A 26,551-nucleotide genomic window follows, 5' to 3' on the forward strand; every position below is an offset into this window, starting at 1 on the left:
TATATGACCCGTTACACAGCACATACCTGCAACTCTGAGCTGCTACTCCCTGTCTCATCCTCCCTGTCTTGAAGCCAATTCACCTATTATGTCCTCTGACACAAATAAAAATAAACAAAAGTTCATCAGCACTAAAACTATATGGAAACGGTCAATAAAAATATCAGGGCCTGACCCTTTGCTTCTTTCCCACTACACAAGTGAGCAGGTAAATAATATGAAACCATACCCATGTGATGATGTGACCATGTTAACAAAATATTCTAAACATCTAAACACACACTTTGGCTTCTACAAGAACAGCATTTAATTTGATAATATTCAAACTGTATTCACTACTTATCATGTACACTTCTTCCCTTTTATCTCCAACAAACCAAAATCACCTGGTCCTTCATACAGCACATAACCTACCTGTACCATTGTGCTGCTACTGCTTCTCCCTGTCTCACCCTCTCTGTTCTGAAGCAGCTCCACCTCATCTGTCCTCTGATATGAAAATGACCGAGTTATGATCATATTGAGTTTAACATTAAACTAACATCCAGAGTCTGCTTGTCATACACTGCTGACAGAAAATACGCGGTTTAAAGTGAACTTGTGTTCATGCTACACAGAATCTTCTAATCTACATTAAATATTTAGCTAACTGTCTGACGTTGCCTAGCAATAACAGTGTATGTTTACCTTAGCTCAGTCAACGGTAGGCTAACATCAACAGGTGTAGACAGAAAATATGATTATCCTGACCTGAGCTAATTTACTGAATCAACCAACTCACATCTCCTTTCTTTCTTTTCATCCATGAGGACATTAAAGTCATCTGTTGCTGCTTCTGGTGTATATATATATATATATATATATATATATATATATATATATATATATAGACACACACAAAGATCAGCCATAACATTATGACCACTGACAGGTGAACACTGATAATCTCATCATGGCACCTATTAGTGGGTGGGATATATTAGGCAAGTGAACATTTTGCCCTCAAAGTTTGTGTGTTAGAAGCAGGAAAAATGGATAAGAGTAAGGATTTGAGCGAGATTGATGAAGGGCCAAATTGTGATGGCTAGACGACTGGATCAGAGCATCTCCAAAACTGCAGCTCTTGTGGGGTGTTCCTGGTCTGCAGTGGTCAGTATCTATCAAAAGTGGTCCAAGGAAGGAAGTGTGGTGAACCGGCAATAGGGTCATGGGCAGCCAAGGCCCTTGATGCACGTGGGGAGCGAAGGCTGGCCTGTGTGGTCAGATCCAACAGACAAGCTACAGTTGCTCAAATTGCTGAAGAAGTTAATGCTGGTTCTGATAGTAAGGTGTCAGAATACACAGAGCAGTTTGTTGCATATGGGGCTGCATAGCCACAGACCAGTCAGGGTGACCATGCTGACCCCTGTGCACCGCTGAAAGCACTGACAATGAGCATGTGAGCATCAGAACTGGACCACGGAGCAATGTAAGAAGGTGACCTGGTCTGATGAATCACATTTTCTTATTTGCTTTTTAAAAAGGTGTTTTTGTTATCTGATGATTAGTGAGAGTTTCTTGTTCCCCACCAAATCTCTCATTCTCTCATTTGTCTGCAGAAATTAGAAACTTGTGGCAACATAGATAGATACAACTTTTTTGTCATTACAAAGTAATTTCTTTATTTGTTTTTAATTAAAAAAGATTTTTAAAAAAGATTTTAAATTAAGGCAGATGGTCCAGGAGTCTGGAAAATGATGGGATGATGTCTTCCGGGTGCTAACCATGGTGAAGCTAGAGGGGAAAAACAACTGAGCTTCAGTTTTATAGTGTCATTAATTCACACAAAAAGAATAGTTTAATGTTTAGCTGTGATTCAGATTAACATCAGTTTCATGAATGACATCATATTTCTGATTATGAAAGAGCCAGTGTAAAATATTAACTGAATGCTTGTTAGTGGTGAATTTAATTAACTAATATGAATGCCCAGAGTTTTTGTAGTAGAGCCCAACACTTCACCTTAGCACGCTTGCAGGGAAGTTCAAAACTTGAGCAGGTACTCAGTGGAGTCTTTCTTTTCCTCCCAGATCTTGCTTTTACTGCTGATGGACTTTGTGTCATCCCTTCAGAAGCAGGAGACCCTGTAAAGGAGAGAACAAATACAGCGCAAAATAGAAAATAATAGCAAATTATGGAAAATGTACTGTACATGACAAAAGGGCTTTTTCATAATTGGCCCAAAACTTGACTCTGCACCCAGTTCTAGGCTTGTCTTGGTGAAAAAAATGCAGGTTTGATTACATATAGAGGAATTCCTTATTAAATGTGGATCAGCTTTGTGAAATGTGAAACAGCTTCTAAATACAATGATGGACATTTCTCTGGAAACAGCTCTCAAAGACCAACAAATATAATACACTTTCAGAGCAGATATCACATTTCACACTGTGCATTGTACTTAGAAGTGATATCTGCATGCATGTGAAGGTTTGATTTTATTATTTAATTATTTATTTTTTGTTAACTTACCAAATGTTTCTAAATGGGTCTTTACACTGTCCTCCAGCCTCAGCTCCTCCAGGGCTTTGACAAGTAACTCGATCTCTTTCTCTTCTTTCTGTGAATGGAATATTGGATCTCATGACCTATCTGTTCGGGTTTATTTATTCTATCTATATGTTTCTTAATGTGAATATAACAGAAATCAAGAAAACGGGCATCTTCTCTCAAGGATTAATGATGTAGTGGACGTTTCACCTTAAAACGTTTGCAGGGAGGTTGCCCAGCATCACTCCCTGAGTGTTTCCTCTTCAGTCCAGATCTCACATCAGCTGGTGTTGTAATTTCTGGGAGAAAAACAGTGCACTCTTCCTCTTGGAATCTTCCTTCTATAAAATAAATATTAGTTACCTCAGCCTATCCCAGACTGTCTATTCCAGAGAAAACAGGAGCATCTTCACTTAAGAATTAAAGATGCAGTAGAGTTCAACGTTTTACCTCCACACTACTGCAGGGAGGTTGCTCAGCATCACCTGAGCAGACACTCCCTGAGCTCTCCATCATCAGTCCAGGACTCACACAAGAAGGTGATGGAATCTCCTTCCCTTCCTCAGAAGCAGGAGACTCTGTAAAGCAGAGCACAAATAGAATTTGAGAATGCACTGGAGATAACTAAGGGTGTTGTTACAGTGGGCCTAAATACTTAGTTTAGTGTAGTTTATTTATATAGCACAATAAAACAACAATCATTGACCATTGTGCTGTACAAAAATTATAAGATCAAAATAACAGCAATCGAGACAGGAAATAGTACATATACAGGAAAAAAAACAAGCTCAGGTTGACTCAGATTTTAAAAGCCTTTTAACATAAGATGAGTTTTAAGCTTTAGTTTAAACAGAGATTCTGTAGGGATTATCCTAATAGATAAAGGGAGGCTATTCCACAATTTGGGGCCAACTATGGCAAAAGCCCGGTCTCCCTTTCTTTTAAGCCTTGATCTGGGAAGCTTTAACAGTTTCTGATTTGATGACCTTAAACATCTAGCAGATATGTTAACAGTCACAAGTTCAGATAAATAAGAAGGTGCCAGACCATTTAAGACCTTAAAAACAAAGAGTAAAATCTTAAACTCTATTCTAAAATACCCACTAAAATAACCACTGCAGAGAGAGTAAGACGGGGGTGATGTGATCAAATGTACGTGTGCCAGTAAGGAGTCTAGCAGCTGCATTTTGGACTAATTGCAAGCAGTTCATATAGGAATGACCAATACCTATATAAATTGAATTGCAATAGTCCAGACAAGAAGATATAATTGCATGAATTATTCTTCAAACTCAGCAGGGGTTAAAAAACTTTTAACTTTGGCCAGTAGTCTCAACTGGAAAAAACATGATTTGACAACTGTATTTACTTATCAAATAACAGGGCAGAGTCAAAGACAATACCTAGGTTTTTAACAGGTTTTACATAAGCAGCTAAGCTGCCTGACACTTGATTTAAGCTACCAGAGAGAGCTAACAGACCAAACACAATTGCCTTAGTCTTACTCTCATTTAAGTTCAGGAAATTTATCTGCATAAAAATTAAAAAATACTTTGTGTTTTTATATATAAAGAAAGCATATATAAAGAAAACAGAATGGGGGCAAGAATTGATCCTTGGGGTACCCCACAGGTCAGATTTAAACCAGTCCAGTGCTTGACCTTTGATACTTAAGTCTACTCCTTCACATAAAGTCTTATCTTCACTTAAATTTTTACCTTCGACTGGAAGAACAGTGCACTCTCTGTTGGACTGTGGCATTTCAGGCTCAAAGCTGGAATCTTCCTTCTATAAAATAAATATTAGTTACCTTAAACTATCTCAGACCGTCTATTCCAGAGAAAACAGGAGCATCTTTACTCACGAATTAAAGATGTAGTTGAGTTAAACGTTTTACCTCCACACTACTGCAGGGAGGTTGCTCAGCATCACCTGAGCAGACACTCCCTGAGCTCTCCATCAAAAGTTCAGGAATTACACCAGAAGGTGATGGAATCTCCTTCCCTTCCTCAGAAGCAGGAGACTCTGTAAAGCAGGGCACAAATGCAATTTGAGATTGCATTGGAGATAACTAAGGGTGTTGTTAAAGAGGGCCTAAATACTTAAGTCTACTCCTTCACTTTAATCTTCATTTAAATTTGTACCTTCGACCAGGAGAACAGTGCTCTCTCTGCTGGACTGGGGTATTTCCGGCTCAAAGCTGGAATCCATCAACTGTAAAACAAATATTAGTTACCTTAATGTATCTCAGACTGTCTATTCCAGAGAAAACAGGAGCATCTTTACTCATGAATTAAAGATGTAGTAGATTTAAACGTTTTACCTCCACACTACTGCAGGGAGGTTGCTCAGCATCACCTGAGCAGACACTCCCTGAGCTCTCCACCATCAGTCCAGGACTCATAGAAGAAGGTGAAGGAATCTCCTTCACTTCCTCAGAAGCAGGAGACTCTGTAAAGCAGGGCACAAATGCAGTTTGAGGAAGCACTGGAGATAACTAAGGGTGTTGTTAAAGTGGGCCTAAAAACCAGGACAGATTCAAGATTCATTCAAATGCTGCTGATGGAATTTGTTTTAATTGCTTTATCCTACATTTCTACTCTTTTTACTACTAATTGTATTCCTTCATTTTTTTAGTAGAAGATGCAGGACTCACTACCTGTCTTGGTGTTCTCCTTCCCATCAGAAAGTTGAGCTACAAGCAAAAATACGGGAAAATAAAGTTCTCCTATTACAGGATACATGGTGTAAAATAGCAGCTAATAAATTTCCAAAACAACAACAATGCAATAAAAACAATAAAAATAATTAATTCTAAATTTCCCTAACATGGGTAAAAATGCTCACAGTGTTTTTCCAAAAAAATAAACAAAATAAATATAAAATAGGAATATCTGATTGTAAAATCACATCTTTTTATCCAGATGGCTATTTTCCTACTACTGTATCACATTATGTAATTAACTATTCATTTTATGTGAGAAGAATCTGTCACTCTACTCACACATGCCTGTTAATACAAGGTCTTAGACATGAACATGATACAGATATCAATTAACGTTATTCTGGGTAGTCAAGGCACACAAGGGGAACATGGGGGCTGGAAAATAGCAGGCCTTGAGAACAATGAAGTTTTCCTGTTAGGATTTATGTTATAGATAATATAGAAATAAATTAAAACCTGATAAAACACTTTACTACACAGATGTTGAAATGTGTGTGTGTGTGTGTGTGTGTGTGTGTGTGCCAGTGTTCACAGGGCACAGGTATTTATGCATGGACACTACACAAGAAAAAGGACCATTATATAAAGACCGGGTCTGTGGCTTGTAAATTGTTTCCTACATAAAGTGCTTAAAAATGAAACATATACAGACAGCAGAAGAAAATATTAAGTACTATAGCAGGACAGTCTGACTTGGTAACTCATACAGAATAAATAAGGTGTGCTGGACACGCCTGTGTCCTGGGAATAAACAAGTTTTAAACAAATGACCAGAGAGGATCTAAGCAGATTGACTTTAACAGAAACTTGCTGCTCTACAGATTCAGAAGAAAAAAGTTCAGATTCAGCACTAGTCAATATTTCAGTATTTAGTAACTAATGCTTTGGTGTGTGATGGACAATTGGGGTATTTGGCAGTAATCTTATTCTGCTTTACATTAAAAGAAAGAAGCTATGAAAAAGAAATGTTACTTGGTGAATATGAAGAATAAAAGTTGATCTATTGTGTTATTGTGTTGCTGTATAACATCAGTAATGTTAATATAGACTGCTGCTCCAGAGTTACTCATTACGTTAGCTTACTTAGCTAACTAAAGCCTAACTAGACATGCAGGACACATTTATTCACCTATACAATAAAAATCCTTCATTCTTCCGATCTAACATTAGATTCATATGAAAGAAAATGGCCATTATGATGACCACAGGACGTGCTGACCTCTGCATGTTTCCTCAAGTATGATGTTAATTCTTCTAAGAAGAAATCGTATGCTAGTGAGGCAGAGCAAGTAGCTACTTAAAACAAATCCTGCAGGTCAGACCACTGGTCATGGGTGTGCGGGTAGCGGGCTGTGGTCAGGGTTTTCCTCCATCGTAGGCTACAGTATTTCAGGCTCGGGCACTGCAGTGTTAATGCTCTAGAGAATTTGTGTACAATCACTGTCCAATTTAATAGAAACACCTGTACACCTGTTTAAATAACTACTGTACACCTGTTTAGATAACTACAAAGTTATCCATTCAGGCAGTCATGTAGCAGCAGCGCAATGTGTAAAATCATGCAGGGCAAAAGAAACATTCAGAGGTAACCAGAATCTGAAAAGAGTATTTAATCACAGTTTAGTAGTGAGGACTTTATGAATTTCTTCACTGAAAAAAATGGTCTTGAAATGAATCAAGAACAAAATTGTGGATCTTCAGTCAAGTTTCAGGTCACACCATTGTACAGAAACTGTGCTAGTTAAAATCACAAATGACTTGTTTTTAGTTTTAGACCAAGGCTGGATCTCACTATCAGTTTTTCTTGATTTTAGCACTGCATTCGACACTATGCATCATGACTCCTATAGATTATGACAAAATTTCACAGGTATTCAGGGACAGGCATTAAGATGGTTTAGATCCTACCTGTCTGATCAATACCATTTTGTAAAATTAAAAGGGGAACTAGCCGGTGTAATGGCAGTGAAATATGGGTCATATAAAATTATGACCTAAATTATTAAATTCTGATAAGAAAGATATTACTATTCAGTCCAAAAAAAGTAAGTACTCTCACAATACTCCTTGCATTTAGACAGATGTACTGTTACTACTAGCTCGGCAGTGAAAGACCTTGCTGTTATATTAGACAGTAGCAAGTCTTTTGAAAATCATATCGCCCATATTACAAAAACACCTTAGACCTTAGAAATATTGCCAAGCCAATAAACATCTTATGTGTATCTGATGCAGAAAAGCTAATTCATGCATTCATGAATCACCTCCAGACTGGACTATTGTAATGCATTACTAGGTGGTTGTCCTGCATCTAAAATAAACAAGCTACAGTTAGTCCAACATGCAGCCACCAGAGTTCTTACCAGGTCAAGAAAATATGATCATATAACCCCAATATTTTATCATCCCTACACTGGCTACCTGTTAAGTTTAGAATCGATTACAAACTACTGCTACTCACATACAAGGCCCTAAATGGTTTAGCTCCCATGTATCCAACTTGTCTTCTAACATGCTACAATATGTCACACTCTTTGAAATCACAAAACTTTGAACAGTGTTCGGGGCTCAGATACACTCTCCCAGCTTAAATGTAGTTTAAAGAGTTTTAGCTCTTTAGCCAGGCACACACGTAATACATTCCATAACCTTCTGCTCCAGTACATCTGAAAATGCACATTATCATCTACTGCTTGCTAATAATATGAACAGCAGCTATGCTGATTCGTTTCATGTAGATTTTGGACATTCGAAGAGAAGACGCCAACCCTTTGAGGACTTTGAGGATAACAACCTTCTAATCAATACACAAAATGACATTCTTTAACATTGTACTTATGCTGTATTGCCATCATTGAGTTGGTGTTGAATCTATGAAGAACTCAGATGTTAAGCCAATTTGTGAGTAACCTCCAGACGACCTCGTCCAAAGCGCATATATATATATATATATATATATAAATCACCAATTAACAGCACCTCAGATTAGAGCCGTTATGAAGGCTTTACAGAGCATCAGTAGCAGACATATCTCAATATCAACTGTTCAAAGGACATTATTGTGTATTTCGGCCGCCTTCAGCATTGTTTTACAATGTAGAAAGAAATAAACATCAGAAAAGACCATGGAATTAAAAGGTGTGTCCAAACTTTTGACTGGTAGTGTATATCTGGTCGAGTGCAAGTGGACAAGTAGATTAAACTTCCTACTGCCTCTCTGTACTTTCTTGGTTCTTTCATCATCTTCAGAATACTCAGGTTTCAGTTCACATGGAGTCTCTCTAGACTTGCAATTTTGCATCTCAAATCGATCTAGTATTTTCCTCACATATCTCTCCTGTGACATTTTAACTAGACCTTCTGCCTGTTCAAAATCTATCCCTAGAAAATATTTCAACCTACCCATGTCTTTCATTTTGAATCTTTCAGTGAACATTCCCTTTACACTTTTCACAACACTTTCACTGTTAGCTGCTATAATTAGGTCATCAACCCATATTATCAGGATTATTTTCTCATTCTGCCTTTCCCTTGTATACACGCAGTTATCAGCTGGGTTCTGTGTAAAACCATTCTCAATTAAACATACATGTACCATAGTGTTCCAGTTTCTCCCTGATTGCTTTAGGCCATAGAGAGATTTCTCTAACTTGCATACTAGCTTTTCACCCTGTCTTTTTGCTCATAACCCTCTGGTTGTACCAAGTAAATTTCACAGTCAATCGGTGCATGCAAATAAGCTGTCTCAACGTCCATCTGGTGTAAGACTAAATTTTCCTGTGCTACCTTCTGCATGACCACTCTTACACTTGTCACATCTGACAAATCTCGCCTTGTATTTTTCAGATCCATTAATGTCTCTTTTAATTGTGTAGACCCATCTGCCCCCAACTGGCTGTTTGCCTGGTGGCAACTGAGTGAGTGTGAAGGTCTTATTCCCTTTCCATTAATCAAACAATTTTCTCCTCCGCAGCCCAAATTGACCCGGTCTGTTCTGATCACTTATAAAAAATGAGGTATGTATGATCACCTTTTTTTTTTTGTTTCACCTTTTTAGTCAGCTTGTTTCCAACACATTAACATATATTTTGCACTTTTTATATTTGGCAAATATTTGGTATGATAAACCTCATTTATGTAAAATTATACCTCATTTTTGAGTAAAAAAAAAAACAGAAATTCTGAATTATTTTCACTATGGTCATGATCAGAGCCACATAAGTAGATGGAATATCACAGACTGGTATATGTCAATGTTTAGTCAGGATATTGTCTTGAAACCATTTCATTTTTTTTAATGGCAGCAAATAGTCACACCTGTTGTCCTTCCGGGTCAAACTGACCCGGTCTGATTTGACTGCTTATAAATCATAAAGTGTATAATGATCACACCATCACCACACATTTTTTTTAACATTTTACACTTGTGATACCCAGCAGGGGGCAGCAGCTGACCTACCAACATGGGGCTACACACACACACACACACACACACACACATACGGGGTTGGACAATGAAACTGAAACACTGGCCAATTTAGTGTTGTAGATTTCATGGCTAACTTTGACCAGCCTGGTGGCCAATCTTCATTGATTGCACATTCCACCAGTAAGAGCGGAGTGTGAAGGTTTAATTAGCAGAGTAATAGCACAGTTTTGGTTAAAATATTGCAATGCACACAACATTATGGGTGACATATCAGAGTTCAAAAGAGAACAAATTGTTGGTGCACGTCTTGCTAGCGCATCTGTGACTAAGACAGCAAGTCTTTGTGATGTATCAAGAGCCACGGTATCCAGGGTAATGTCAGCATACCACCAAGAAGGACGAACCACATCCAACAGGAGTAACTGTGGATGCAAGAGGAAGCTGTCTGAAAGGGATGTCCGGGTGCTAACCCGGATTGTATCCAAAAAACATAAAACCACAGCTGCCCAACTCACTGCAGAATTAAATGTGCACCTCAACTCTCCTGTTTCCACCAAAACTGTCCATTGGGAGGTCCACAGGGTCAATGTACATGGCCGGGCTGCTATAGCCAAACCTTTGGTCACTCGTGCCAATGCCAAACGTTGGTTTCTTGGGCTGTGGACAATGTGAAACATGTATTGTTCTCTGATGAGTCCACCTTCACTGTCTTTCCCACATCCGGGAGAGTTACGGTGTGGAGAAGCCCCAAAGAAGCGTACCACCCAGACTGTTGCATGCCCAGAGTGAAGCATGGGGGTGGATCAGTGATGGTTTGGGCTGCAATATCATGGCATTCCCTAGGCCCAATACTTATGCTAGATGGGCGCGTCACTGCCAAGGACTACTAAACCATTCTGGAGGACCATGTGCACCCAATGGTTCAAACATTGTATCCTGAAGGTGGTGCCGTGTATCAGGATGATAATGCACCAATACACACAGCAAGACTGGTGACAGAGTGGTTTGATGAACATGAAAGTCACCAGATCTAAATATTATTGAGCCACTTTGGGGTGTTTTGGAGGAGCGAGTCAGGAAACGTTTTCCTCCACCAGCATCACGTAGTGACCTGGCCACTATTCTGCAAGAAGAATGGCTCAAAATCCCTCTGGCCACTGTGCAGGACTTGTATCTGTCATTCCCAAGACGAATTGATGCTGTATTGGCCGCAAAAGGAGGCCCTACACCATACTAATGAATTATTGTGGTCTAAAACCAGGCGTTTCAGTTTCATTGTCCAACCCCTGTATATGTATATATATATATATATATATATATATATATATATATATATATATATATACACATATACACACACACACACACCACTCAAAAACATGGCATAATTTCATGTAAATAAAACTTCTTTTACACCTCTTATGCTTATTATTATATTTAATTTATGAACAATAAACCTCATTTACATGAAACACTGATATATGGTATATGTTAAACATTAGCCAGCATATCCCCATGTGAAAGCTGACTGATGCAACTGTATTCATAAATAAGTGAGAGCAAACAAATATGATTTGCAAAACACAACATGTATTTTATTTCAAAACAATTTTAAACATTGCAAACTAAAAATACAATGAACAGAAACTGTGTGTGTGTGTGTGTGTGTCTTCATTTGCACCCTGCTGGACTTCCATGACCATGCTGGCAGAGGCTGGCATGCAGGGAAGAACTTGGCATCGGCTTAAGAGAGGTGTCACAAGTTCTCTTCCAAGTTCCTCAAGGAACAGCCTCCTTTTGTGGCACTTCCCCTGATTCCAGCTTGGGTCCATCTCTCTCCACAGCACAAAGGAGTTGTATGCAGACACATCAAGCATGTTGTAAAACACTGCCAGGGGCCAACGGGCTGTCATTCATTTACAACTATACACACTGGTGACCTGCAACAAAAGTAACAAACAACAAATCAGTCAAAATTAATTTATATTTTCTTACACAAGAATGCAATGCATTGAGCTGAATGAAAAATATTACATGAAAAAGTGCAATACCTTGTCGAGGTTGTCGACTCCCCCTTTGTTTTTGTTGTAGTCAAGGATGATCTGGGGCTTTTTGTCCTCTTTGGTGCTAACTGCAGTGTCACGATGCAGACTGCTCATGAGAAGCACATTCCTTTATTTGGGGGGGGGGGGGTAGGAGACAAGAGCAGTGAATACAAACTTGGAGGAGAATTTGGCCCTGTCTCTTGTCTCTGGTTTATTTTTTCTCACAGTTCCCACCATGGCCAGCTTCCTCCTTAGCAGCTCCTGGCCAAAGACATAGGACATGAAAAAGTTGTCAAAGGTGATGACGTGTCCCCAAAGACCCTCTGTCACCTCGAGAACCACACGCTGGCCATCCGCAGGTTTGCCGGTATACACCTGCATGTTCCAGGCATAGCTAGTCTGGGCATCGCAGGCTACCCAGATTTTAATTCCATACTAGGCAGGTTTACTTGGCATATATTGCTTAAACCCACAGTGACCTCTGAACAGGACCAGGCGCTCGTCCATGGTCACATAGTGCCTGGATTATACATTAGTTGCAGGCGTTGCACCCACTTATCCCAGACCTGTTGGATGGCAGACAATTTGTCTCTGGCACGGCACGCTGGTCTGGTGCTGCGATCATCAAATCATATGATGCTTGAAATGAGCTGGAATGTTTTCAGTGGCATGGTGGCACAAAAAATTGCCCTCCCCATCTGAGCATGCCACAGGCTGGACGTAGCCTCTTTACTGGAGTGGTAGACCCCAGCAAGAATCAATAGACCCAGATATCCCTGTAGATCTATTTGATCTAATTTTTTCCAGCTGTCACCATATACACGACACCCCTCCTTGTTGGTCATGTCTAACACTGTCTTTTGAATATAAATAACTCAAAAGTTGACTTTATGGTATCAGCACGAGAGACAGCATACCTTGTTGGACCTTGGGGGCTCCTCTCGCGCTTTGTCCCCAACATGGACGTCGGTCACTTGGAGGGATGGAGGACCAGAGAATATTTCCATCTTTTGATTGGAAAATTTCTTCCGTTTCAGGAGGCTTCTCATCAGTTGATTCCTCCTCGTCTGTGGTATTTTCTTCCTCTGACACTTCCTGCTCCTCTTCTGCCGGTTCTGCCTCATCTCTGTCCTCCTCCAAAGGGTCAAAAATTAGGTCAAGGGCCTGGAATGCTGTGTAGGTCCTCTTCATTTTGCTGTCTTAGAGTGAAATGTGAAATTCCCCAAGGATGCTATAATTCAGGGTTTTTTTGTTTATTGTTATCTTGTCCCCAAATGGGCAAAGGCATATCTCATAGCTTTTGTTTTGTTTGGTGGCCCAGTGAAATGCAGTGCCCAATGCTTTGAACAGTGTTTGACTGTGTGTGTGTGTGTGTGTGTGTGTGTGTGTGTGTGTGTGTGTGTGTGTGTAGCCCCATGTTGGTAGATCAGATGTTGCATATCACAAGTGTGAAATGTTTACAAATGTGTAGCTTTTGTTTTGTCTGGAGGCCCAATGAAATGCAACGCCCAATACTTTGAAGAATGTGTGTGTGTGTATGTGTGTGTGTGTGCGTGTGTGCGTGTGTGTGTGTGTAGCCCCATGTTGGTAGATGTGTGAAATGTTTACAAATGTGTAGCTTTTGTTTTGTCTGGAGGCCCAATGAAATGCAATGCCCAATACTTTGAAGAGTGTGTGTGTGTGTGTGTGTGTGTGTGTGTGTAGCCCCATGTTGGTAGATCAGATGTTGTATGTTCAATGTTCTGGAAAGCTCAAAAGTGTGACAATGGGTCACTACTAAATGTGGCCGGGTCAAATTGATGGTGTTATAAAAAATTATTCATACACACATAATTTAACAAAAATTTTAATATTTAATATTTTCAAAGAGCATAGTATTGAATCATCCATGTCATTTTCATGCAAGTATATGAAAGAAAACCCAAGTTATGACAATTTGACCCGAAGACAAAAGGAGGGCTAGTGATCGCATCTTTTTGTCCATAGCATTTTTCCATTGCCCTGACTTAGTTGATGTTATGGCATCCTGGTAGGTTTGAGGAATATCGCATATTGCAGCTTGTCCTCCATATCCTCAGTCTCAAATTCTCCTCTTGGCTCTTAGTGGGTTCCTTGATTCCAGTTTCAGTAACTTGACCTGGCTGTTTGCATTCACTCTGTTCAGGCATAGTCTCAGAAACACCACTTTGAATACCTTGACCTGGTACATTTTTCATATTTTCATCAACATTTCCTTCAATGTTATTGATTTTAGGATATACAACTTTTTTTTAGGATTTTGTGTGTGTGATTCGGGTGTTTGTGTTTCCTTTTTTCTAGTTGTCCTAGCTGTGAATCTCACCAACCTATGCTTTTGAACCTTCTCTGTGTTAGGATAGTACACTAGATAAGCTGGGCTGTTTTTGTAGCCAGTGAAAATACCTTGCTCACATCTAGAGTCTAATTTGCTCCTCTCTCGTTGGTAAGCAAAACATATTGATCCAAACTTCTGCATTTTAGAAATGTTTGGCATCTTTCCTGTGAACAACTCGTATGGCGTTTTCTTGGTGCGTCTACTATAGCACCTGTTCCTCACGTAAGCTGATGTCTGCATAGCGTATTTCCATAACTTATCTGGTAACTCGCTTTCAGTCAGTAGGCACCTGCTCATATCATAAAGGGTTCTCCAACCTCTCTCTGCTGTGCCATTCTGGTGGGGTGAATAAGGTGCAGACGTTTCGTGTCTAATCCTATTTTTCGTTAACAGTGCCTGAAAGTCTCAACTCATAAATTCAGTGCCGTTATCTGAACAGATGCACTTGACCTCTCCATTAGGTGCTATGTCTGCTAGGAACTTTTCTGTGGCTTGTACCGTGTCACCTTTAGACTTTAGAAAATACACTAACATGGTACCTGAGTAGTCATCTGTATAAGACTTTGTATATCTGTACCCTTCTGTGCTCGATGTTGGCATGGGGCCGGCTAAGTCAGTGTGGACTAGTTCTAAAGAGTTCTTTGCCTTTCTGTCTGGCTCCCTATTTCTCGTCTGAGTGAATTTTCACTGTGTACACACTTCACATGACTGATTTGGTTTGACTGTGGTCGCTTTTATCTCCATACCTCTCACTACACCTTGAAACTTTTGTAAATCTTTATAGTTACAATGAATCTGCTACCACCTTTGGTAACCATGTGACTTTTCCCCCTTTGGAAAGTGATTGTTGCTCCTCCATTTGTTGCCCTTGCCACTGAGAAAATGTCATGTGGGTAAGAAGGCATCATTATGACCCCGTGACATTTTCTACTCAGCCCTCCTAAAATTCTGTGATTCTCCATAAACTGTACACAAATTCGTGATCTCCTCAGTCCCCTTCAAATTTCATATGAAAACGGCAGCAGACTTCGGCTCTTCCCCGTCTTTCAGCGCGTTCTTCAATCCGCAGACTGCAGCGTCACAGAGTGAGGATCAGAGGACAAGTGTGTGTGTGTGTGTGTGTGTGTGTGTGTGTGAGATCAGGAAGACTCGTATTTGGCTTGTTCAGTACTCAAATGTCATACACATCTGTGCAATACAGTGGAATGCTGCAATAAGTTTACCATCCTACCCTGTTAATCAAACCTTTATTTTATTTATTTATTTTATTTATTTTTTATTATACCCTCATTGGTGGCCGAGTCCCCCTTAAATGAAAATAGAATCGCCCCTGGACGCCACGGCAATAGACACTAATCAACCGTTAAATAACAAAGTAAAAAAGAAATTAGTCTACAGTATTTCACACCTCACAAGGAATAGTCAATTTTATTACGGTTACTTTTCTCAAAAAGACATTCTTGATGCCGTATTCAGAAAACTGCAATCTCCAGAGGACGCAGCGAATATAGAAAAAATGTATATGGGCAGGTCGCTGCCTCTGACTACTCCAACTATCCAATCAAAGGACGGGAAATTGCTGACGTAATCGTATGCCTGCTAGATGGCCCCAGTGATCCCAACTCGAAATCTGATTGGTTAATGGAACAGGTTCATTGCCACTTATTTTAAGCTTCAGGTGCCTGCACTTTTACTTCTGCAGGCCTTACGGCCACTAGATGAAATGTGGTTGGATAAATACTCTTATCATAAATATACAATACTGGAAGCAGCGCAACCAAGAGAAAAGCTATGAAATGTAGAGAATAGACTATCGGGAATAATTTAATACACATTCATGGAAAAATATATTAAATATATTAAAATGCAAGTCAGTGATTCAGATCACTGCTGTTTAGGCCAGCAGAGAAGACCTTGCTGGCCCTGACGGTCCGCCACTGAGTTCAGGTGCGCAGTTCTTTCAACACGTATATGAAAACAAACAAAACATTACACGTCTCATTATCAACTTCTTTGGAACATTTATTAATAAACTTGAACAAGCGTCGGCTCTGTACATCCGACATTAACACTATAAACTTTTTACGTAGAGTGCATTGTATTATGTAATGACATCACACCCAAATGAACCGTAATACATTCAATAAAACAAGAGTAGTTCGGCTGATGCTGTAATCTAATGAGTAAGAGTGCAATACTTAACAATAAATATGAAATGATATGATTAGAAATATTCCCTTTGTGTGCTATTTAAATTAATGCAATTAAAACCATTTAAACTTGACTGTGTAATCTGCATAGTAAAATGCAGTAAACTATAACTTCTTTGCACATTATTTGATTTAAGTTGATCAATGGAGATTTACATTACTTACTCTGATGTTTAATTCGTTATAGATAATTATCACTCTGTTATCTATGAAACATTTAGATACCTGGATGCCTCTACCACTGCAGCTAATCCTACTGAAGAGACATTGTTAAAAACATTCATCTAATTTCAGCTTTTGTGTACAACCTCTTTTGCAGATTTTGAATTGCTGCATAGACAGCCACTGAATTCTGCATCCCATAAATAAGTGCTTGTTGTAAACCTTTACTCAAGCTGTTTTTACTGTAAGGAAAGTGACAGAATGTTTGATGTGTTATTATGAAACACAAACACATACATCACACACAAACACACACACATCACACACACACATCACACACATCACACAAACATACACACATCTTTACAAGTTCTCATTTTTTGTTTTTGTTTTTTTTGTATTTCTAGTCAGTGAACACTATTCGATCCTTCATCAGGAGGATAAGGGGCCCTGAAACTCAGCTCTGCTGGGTTTTATACAGATTTTTGACGAACGACTTAACACCTGAGTCGGTAAGAGTCTTAACATGGATTAAAAAGAATGCTAGAATTGTAGTTTGAGAACACAATCTATTTTATTGCATTTTCTTTTCTCATATTTTAACCCTGGCATTAACAGAGCTTGTCTTCTTTCTTTCCTAAAGTTAATGGGAGGATACTTGGACCACCTGCTGGAGTTCATCAACATGTGGGATGCAGATGAGGAGGAGCCTGAAGCAGAGAACTACTTCACAGAGCTTATTGTAAGTGTTGAATATCTTCTGATGCCACGATACACAAATTCTCACCATTGTATCTGTAAGACAGTGACATAATACTGGATTTGTGTGTGTGTAATTTGTTGATAGGGTCAGCTTACAGGCCTTATTGACGTATTCTACGCTAAGCCACCGTTAGGGATCTCCTCCAGCAGCACGTAAAGAAGATGTTGAAGACTTTGGAGAGACTCTGAGCAATGTCCTTCCCTTACCCCCACACCTCCCCATTTCCCACCATACACACACACACAAACAATTTTTTTCACTAGTTTCATTACCCTTTTAATACTTTTTTGCATTTCATATTTTGTCCCTACATTGCTCAAGCTCTCCACAGGTAAGTATGAATTAATTTTGTAATTTTAAGCTTTAATCTAAATGATGCGCTTGTCTTTCATTTAATACCTTTATTAACCCTCCTATTTTCATCCTCCTGTTAACCCCCCATCACCCCCTCCTCCCTCATCCCTCTATGTAGATCTTGAATAGAGTTTTTCTGTAAATAGTTCAAAATCTGTAAATAGTTGTAGCTTTTATTATAGTGCTTACTTATTTAACTTTAATAAAATATTTGAATTTCATCTATTACAGCCTCCTTCCGATCATTTCTATGCGTCAAAATCATTTCTATGCATCTTTTCAACACAAACACATAAAATTCATTTCTCACTAAAATACAAATCCTTTTTAAAGAGTGTCAGAAACTTTTAATCATTCACTACAATGTGAAATGAAAATGACAATAAAATACAGATAGCCTTCAAAAATCCTTCAAGACATCAGCAATCAAATATCAGCAATATTTTAAGGTATTTTCCTTAAACAATGCTTTATGTAAAAACAACAACCTAAAATCTTACTTAGATTAGACGATAAGATGAGATGTACCTTTATCTGTACCAGAAGTATTTCCTTACCAATACCAAGAAATAGTGTAAAATTGTATAAGATAAAAATAAACAATCAAATAAATCTGTGTGTACATATATAGCTATGTATAGATGTAGAGATGCTCTAACCCAGTCGTGTAGCACTTTTTTGTGTTATGCTACTAGGTATGAAATAAATGAAAACATTATTAGTAAGGCTTATAGAAACTTATGAACTGGTTCATTTTTGTTAATTCATTTTTTTATTGTATCTTGTGGACTATATATAAACTTCTGTTATGTAAAGGCAGAGCTAAATAAAAAAAATGCATTGTTTATGATCCCTCTTATTATTTATTTGTTTGTTTGTTTACATTTTCCATTTTCTGCTAGTACTTATGATGTCAACTGCATTAGTCTTGGCAATTTTATATATTTTGTAATTGTAGCATTAGTAGCTTGAAGCTGGGGAACAATAGTCTGTTTCGGGTGGGGAAGAAAGGAAAAAAATGGGGAAGAAGGGGAAAGAGAGAAAAAGAGAAAAAAAGAGAAGAAAAGAAAGAGGAAGAAAACAAAAGAGAGACAGAATGCCACGTGTGATTTATATACGCCTGTTTTGTAAATTTTTATTTAAAAATGTGCTTTTTTACAAAAAAAATCAGTAAAAATTCAAGTCCCCCTCCCATCCACAGCGACCCGGCTCGAATCCCACCTCAGACAAGGATTAAATATTGCATTCTGTTTTGAAATGGCAACTGTTAGTCTACAGAAACAGTCCTGCTGTCAAAATGAGTCAAGTTCTAAGTCCTGTGTAGTTAGTTGACTTCGATTATTTAATTATCTGCAAAATATGGCTTCTCAGTACGACCTACTGTTAGAAATATTGTCTTTTTTTTTTCAAAGATAAGAATAATACAGCCCAAGACACACACCATAACAATATACATAAGTGATAAATTATTACAAAATACTAACAAAGTATAGAAATCTATAAACGAAAAACTATCAATATTTATATTATTAAATATAGATTTAATAATATAAATTTTTAAAAAAGTTAAGGATATTCGGCTTTCGGGTGAAATTTCAGGATGCACCTAAAATACACTATAACCTTTACAGGTGAACTTAATTTGACCTTCTCTACACTTTTGAATGCACATGTCCAACTGTTCAGTGTTTCAGTACTTTTTGCATAACTTGCTGTTTTCTAACAAGGTGCTTAACGGCAAAATTCACAACTGGTGTTTGATCCATGAATTGACCAATACATTTTCTGGTTCAATTAGAATTGGTATTTAAACAGTCCTCTTCATCATGCTGTTTACATTTTGACATCATGAGACCAAGACCACACCTAACAATTGACCAACAGTACCTCGCCGTTGCGAGGCTTCAAACAGGATGTTCTCAGAGGGAAGTGGCCACTGAGCTTAGAGTGTCACAGAGTGTCATCAGCAGGTTGCAACAGAGATACAGAGAGACTGGAAGAATCACAGAAAGGCATAGAAGTGGACGTCCTTTGTCCACATCCCACGTTGATGACCACTTCATTGTGAACAGTGCCCTGCGGAACCGGATGATGAATGCCACTCAACTCCAGGCACATTTAAGGGAGGTAAGAGGCACCCAAGTGTCATGTCAGACCATTTGAAACCGTTTACATCAATGTGGTCTGCGTGCTAGACGACCTGCAAGGGTACCTGACCACACCACCAGGCACAGGCGTCGGGCCAGGGAGCATTTACGCTGGACAAGGGACCAGTGGACCTCAGTGCTGTTCTCTGATGAAAGTCAATTCACGTTGAGCAGAAATGATGGCTGCCAACGATGTTGGAGACGTCAAGGAGAGCGCTATGCATCAGCCACTGCTGTGGTGGTGTTACAGTCTGGGCAGGTGTGTCTACTCAATACAGAACTGCCCTACATCTTGTGAATGGTACAGTGACAAGCCAATACTACCTGAATAACATCATTAATCCAGTCATTGTGCCCCTGCATGAACAATACAGGCCTAATTTCTTCATCATGGACGACAATCCTACAGCTCATCGAGGTCGCATCATTAGGGAACAGCTGCTGGAGGCTGGGGTACCTCAAATGGAGTGGCCTGCACTTTCTCCAGACCTTCCGGATATCTAACAGCAGCAGACACTCCCCTATTTACATCAATGGGTCTGAAGTAGAGCGTGTCTCTAGCTTTAAGTTCCTGGGTGTCCACATCTCTGAGGATCTGTCCTGGCATCTGAACACCTCAACTCTGTTTCGGAAGGCACAATAGGGTCTTTACTTCCTAAGGAGACTGAAGAAAGTTCACCTATCCCCCAAGATCCTGACCAACTTTTACCCCTGCATCATTGAGAGCATCTTGACGAGCTGCATCACAGTGTGGCATGGCAGCGCCACGATGTGTGAAAAGAAATCTCTGCAAAGGGTTGTGAAAACCGCCCAACACATCATCGGCACCCAACTACCTGCCATTGGGTCTCTTCACCACAGTAGATGTCTGCGCAGAACACACAAAATAATCAAAGACTCCTCCCACCCGAGTCACAAACTGTTCAACCTTCCATCCAGGAGGAGATACAGGTCCATCCTCACCAGAACCAGTAGGTTTAGGGCCAGTTTTTTTCCTTCAGCCATAAATCTACTGAACTCTACACTACACCACTAGGACACTCATGTCTTTCTACACTTACCACTTTACAGTTCTGCTCCACTCTGTACATTCTGTTAATATAATATTTTTCACTGTTAAACATTCTGTTGTACATTCTGTTATAATATAATTTTTTCTCAGTGTGTAATATAATTAATGTACATATTGTCCATTTCATAGATTACACCTAGTATTATCTATTTGTCTATCTATTTATATACATTTACATATACTATATTTATACATACTATATAATATATGTAGATTATCTGTTACTGTTGTACATACATTTTACATAATGCACACATTTTTAGCACAATTATAATTACACCTGTCACTTTATCTACTGTAAATATTACTTGCACATACTTCTCTATGCACACTCTGACATAGCCTTATTTATCGATGTACATATTTACATATTTATCTGCACCTGTTCATTGGCAGAATTTCTACTATTTGCACTTCTGGTAGATGCTAAACAGCATTTCATTGCTATGTACCTGCACTCTGCAATGACAATGAAGTTGAATCTGTCTGTCTGTCTATCTGTCTATCTATCTATCTATCTATCTATCTATCTATCTATCTATCTATCTATCTATCTATCTATCTATCTATCTAATGCACAGGGTTTCACGCTGTCCACCAGGAGCCTCAAAAGTGATGGGCCAAAACCTTCAGATGTGAACGTTTGTGTGCTTCGCTGCATGTCAAAGCTTTTCCATAGGACAGAAATACCTGTTCTCGTCTAGACCTGATCGGTGAGCAGTACACCCCGTATGGCTCGCCAGCTCATCACTGTGAAAACACATTCACGCACTCGCTCATACCTAATAGCAATTTGTTTCAGCTGATCCACCTACTGGCGTGTCTTTTGGAGGTGAGAGGAAACCGGAGAACACCGGGTGTACACACACGGGGACTCCGGACAGACTGCAAACTTGTGACCCTGCAGCTGAGAGGTGGGACCTCTTTTAAGTCTTTTGAGACAGTCTGTGCAGACATTCTGTTGATCTTAAAGCGAATTTGTTTAAACTGCTGTTTCCTCAGGTGTAACTCATCCGGAATTGGCGTAAATCGGCACTAGAGGCCAATCCTGGGTGCTGCGCCCAGCCGCACGAGGCCCACACGCCTGTCCATGTCTCCCTGGTGGTCTAGTGGCTAGGATTCGGCGCTCTCACCGCCGCGGCCCGGGTTCAATTCCCGGTCAGGGAAACGAGCTCTTTTTGCGCCCGGCCAGAGCTAGCGGCCGCAAGAAGCCGATGCACTGAAACGGCGCGCTTCCCAGAGGCTGGTAAAAGCCGTCCTTCGAGCCGGATTTGAACCGGCGACCTAAGGACGTCCATTTGTAAGCACCTACAGTCCTCCGCTCTACCAGCTGAGCTATCGAAGGGATCATCTCTGTCACTGGACAATAAATTCTGGCCTTGTCTTGGCTATGTCCAGTTGCTGATGTCCTAGAACGACCACACTTTCTGCAAGTGTCGGCCTTCACCTAATGTATGCACGTGGTTGACGTGGCACAGGTGGTTGAAATGCTGTTGGAGGAACACGGCTTGGTTGATGGACCATCAAGTAGGGTGGAGCGCTGCTGGGCTGGGGAGTGCTGGTTGCTGAGGCTCCAGGGTCCGGGTCCATGTCCAGGGTCCGAATGTGGGTTCGGTGTGGGGACCATGCTTGATAAAAGTGCTGGGCTCGATGGAAACAGCACCAGTTTGCGCCAGTATGCGTAAAACATGATGAAAAAAATATACATTAACAGTCTACATATATGGCAGTAAAATTTAAGCAGTGGGTAAAGAGTTTAGGTGAGATATTTCAGATGTAATATACTGAGATATTTACATACCAAATTCTCCTCAATAACTTGAGTGGGAGAATCTGAAAAAAGTCATGTGTCCACAGGCCTGCACTGGACATTTACTTATCTGCAACATTAAAAAAAACACTGTCAGTTGGCACAAAACCTAAAGATTACACGGTATGGCTTTGTCTTTTCTATACATACCCTCTGGTGAGGAGCAGGTCTGTCCCCAGCTGCAGAGGGACACACACCTGTACTGGAAAACTGCCATGGCCTTTTGATTTTTGAGGCTTTAGTAGTTGAAAATCTGTGAAAGTTAAATTCAGCATGTTGAATTGAATAATATCATAATTAAATAAATAAAAACGAACAACATGCAATTCCGTACAATTTCCAGCCCTCTTATATTATAAATTGTACATAATAATGCACACTATTTTAATAATACACTATGATGAATAATACCAGTACACTATAATAATAATACACTATGATGAATAATACCAGTACACTATGATGAATAATTTTTTGTATACTTATAACGCATATCAATACATGATACACATCGAGGCATGGATTTAAACAAAAAACAGCTCTTACCTGCGGCGGTATAATGTTCCAAATACTCCTAAAAATTAATGTTAATCACAGCACATGATTATAATAGTCCAAAAGTTATTAAAATAAACAGGTAAATACGCGATATACGAAAACACACACTGCAGGCGAAAACACGTAACTTGAATGACACGTCACTGCGCGTGCACGATTTGATTGGCGGATTCATCCGTTTCCGTGGGTGGGCCCATCGGCGTGAACGAACGCGATTAGCGGAGAATGATCAAATTGCGAGAGATTCGATTGGCTCGGACGGGCGTGGCCATCATTGTCTGTCCATCTTTTCAGCGCAGGGATTGGGGAAGAAACATGTAACGGATGTAACGGGCCGATGTGATTGGCCAAGAAAGATTTCCCCGATTTCCCAGGGGAGCTTTGATTGGCTGGCTGACCATGCTTACATGTCTGTACGAAGCCCGAAACCTCTTCACTCACTCCAGCCGACGTCACACACACACACACACACACAGTAGCGGTCTGAAGTCCGTGAAAAATACATTGTTGCTATTACCGTTTAAGCGATATGTTGCTTAAACTATTGCAAGAAATTCTGAAATAATATATAAATACAACTCTGAGCGGGTCTCGAACCCGGGTCTCCAGCATGGGAAGCGGGTGCTCTACCAAATAATTATCAAATAATAGTACACTTAAGCACAACATGAGCAACATTTTAGCGTTATAAACTAATAATAATAATATATATATATATATATATATATATATATGAGATATGTTGCTTAAACTATTGCGAGAACTTCTGAAATAATATATAAAGACAACTCTGAGCGGGTCTCGCGCATGGGAGGCGGGTGCACTAACAATGTACCACAAGCGATGAAAGCTTTCACTGGCAAGTAAACTTATTAAGATGAGGTTTACATCACAGCACGTAGCACTACACTCCGTTACAAATATAAAAGCTATACATGCTTAAACTATTGCAATACATTCTCAAATAATATATACAAACTAAAGTCACAGTTAAAATATGAAATCTAAACTAGTGTGTGCGCTGGGAACAGTTTAAAGACGATGCATCCAACCTCTTCCTCACTCTAGCTGACGTCACACACACACACACACACGCACACACACACACACACACAGTAGCGGTCTGAAGTACGTATTGCATTTAAAAATTAATATAAAATAAACTATAATACTTATCAGCATGAAAAGTAATAGCACACTTAAGCACAAAATGAGCAACATTTTAGCGTTGGATACGACTTAAAAAAACAAACCTCTTCACTCACGCTAGCTGACGTCTCACACACACACACACACAGCAGCGGTCTGAAGTCCGGGAATAATACATTTACAAATCCATATAAAAAACTATAATATTTATCAGCATGCAAAGTAATAGCACACATAAGCAGCACTGTAGCGTTGGAACCATGTTTCTTGCCATTACCGTTTAGGACTAGTAACCTTTTACGTGCTTGTTTACGACATCTACAGATGCTCGTTTACGGCACCTACCGAAAATCTCAGAGAAAGACCGAACTGTACAGAAACCAGGAAGTGAAGTCCGTGAAAAATGCATGTACAAATTAATATAAAATAAACTACAATACTTATCAGCATGAAAAGTAATAGCACACATAAGCATAACATGGGCAACATTTTAGCGTTGGAACCATGTTTCTAGCTATTACCGTTTAGGACTAGTAGAGAGTCCAGGAACCGTAATAATAATAATAATAATAATAATAATAATAATAATAGTGACGATAACAAGAGTGTGATTGCGTAAGTAATGTTGCAATGTTGCATTTCCAGGAGAAAATGCGAGTGTGATTGCGAATATGTTGCTTAAACTATTGCAAGACATGCTCAAATAATATTTAAAAGCTAAAGTCACAGTTTAAAAAGTTTAAGGTAGTTTATGTGGCTGTAGAGTAAGAATTCAAGCTGTAGGAACAGTTTAAAGATGATGTGTCCTTAAAAAACACCTCTTCCCTCACTCTAGCTGATGTCACACACACACACACACACACACACACACACACACACACACACGGTAGCGGTCTGAAGTCCTTGAAAAATACATTTAAAATCCATATAAAATAAACCAATATTTTTTTTTCACACCAATTTTTTTTGTTACATGTTTTTTAAATAAGAAAAATGTACTTTATAAATAACAAATAATGTATAAAACAATAATAATACATAATAAAAGAGAATGTAAAGAAATAAACTGGTTTTACGTTGAATTTACGTTGAAGATCAGACGAAGATGATGGCGGAGGTGGAGGAGATTGGAGGAGGAGGGTGGCGTTTTTCATTTCGTGCTCTATCGCTTAATTTAACTTAATCGCTACACACTTAATGCTACAATTAATTGCTAAATTTAACTTACACACTATGCTACACTTTATTGCTACTTTTTTTATTTTTTTTTCACTTCACCTAATCATCTTCATCTCTGACTTTTGCCTTTTTCGCCACGCCCTTTCACTTGCAGGGCGTTTCAATAAAAACCTGTCCAAGGAGGTTTGTTTCTTCCTCCCTTTCAAAATGTTTGGAAAATGAGTGAGGAAGTGTCGTTACACAGCGCCAACGCACGACCTGGAGTGATAACCACGTGAACTGACCGCTCGCTGGGCTACCAAGTGGCGGGTGGCGTAAGCTCGCTCGCAACTCAGATCTCGGCTCATATCTTAAAGCAAAAAATTGAGCGAGTGACGGCTCGTATCTCGGAAAACTCGTAAGTTGAGTCACTCGTAAGTCAAGGTTTCTCTGTATATATATATATAAATATATAAACTGTTCTGAGAACTTCTGAAATAATATATAAATACAACTCCGAGCAGGTCTCGAGCATGTGAGGCGGACGCTCTACCAAATAAGCTAAACTGCCACTTGTAAAGTCATTGAGATCAGTGGTACTAATACTTTACATGCACTACCACTAGCCACCATCAAATACACAATATATGATATACACGCTAAATATGCTTAAACTATTGCAAGACATTCTCAAATAATATACAAACTAATATATATTTGAACAAACAAACAGTTCATATTTGAACTGTGACAAAGTCACAGTTAAAATATGTCTATTATCGTATTATCGGGCGCTCTACCAAATAAGCTAAACTGTAACTTATAACACTACTGAGATCAGTGGAGTAATGTTTTACATGCTTGTTTACAGCATCTACAGAGGAATGTTTACGGCTTCTACCAAGAAACTAAACTGCAGCTTATAATACTACTGAGATCAGTGGAGTAATGTTTTACATATCTACAGATAACCAAAAAAACCCTCATCCCTCACTCTAGCTGACGTCACACACACACACACACACACACACACACACACACACACACACTAGCAGTCTGAAGTCCGTGAAAAATACATTTAAAAATC

The 26,551-nt window shown here is 39.2% G+C and overlaps 2 non-coding genes and 1 pseudogene across 2 annotated transcripts; 1 reads left to right on the plus strand and 2 right to left on the minus strand.

Moving 5' to 3' along the window:
- Window positions 1-342: 342 nt before the first annotated feature.
- LOC131359383 (uncharacterized) lies at window positions 343-12,689 on the minus strand (annotated as a pseudogene).
- A 9,195-nt stretch (window positions 12,690-21,884) lies between these two features.
- Window positions 21,885-21,956, plus strand: trnae-cuc (transfer RNA glutamic acid (anticodon CUC)). The gene has a single exon. It is a non-coding gene; the product is annotated as a tRNA-Glu (tRNA).
- An 89-nt stretch (window positions 21,957-22,045) lies between these two features.
- Window positions 22,046-22,134, minus strand: trnay-gua (transfer RNA tyrosine (anticodon GUA)). The gene is given in 2 exon segments: window positions 22,046-22,081; window positions 22,098-22,134. It is a non-coding gene; the product is annotated as a tRNA-Tyr (tRNA).
- Window positions 22,135-26,551: the final 4,417 nt, after the last annotated feature.

The sequence above is a fragment of the Hemibagrus wyckioides genome, linkage group LG09 (assembly GCF_019097595.1).
Source record: "Hemibagrus wyckioides isolate EC202008001 linkage group LG09, SWU_Hwy_1.0, whole genome shotgun sequence".
Lineage (NCBI taxonomy): Eukaryota > Metazoa > Chordata > Actinopteri > Siluriformes > Bagridae > Hemibagrus > Hemibagrus wyckioides.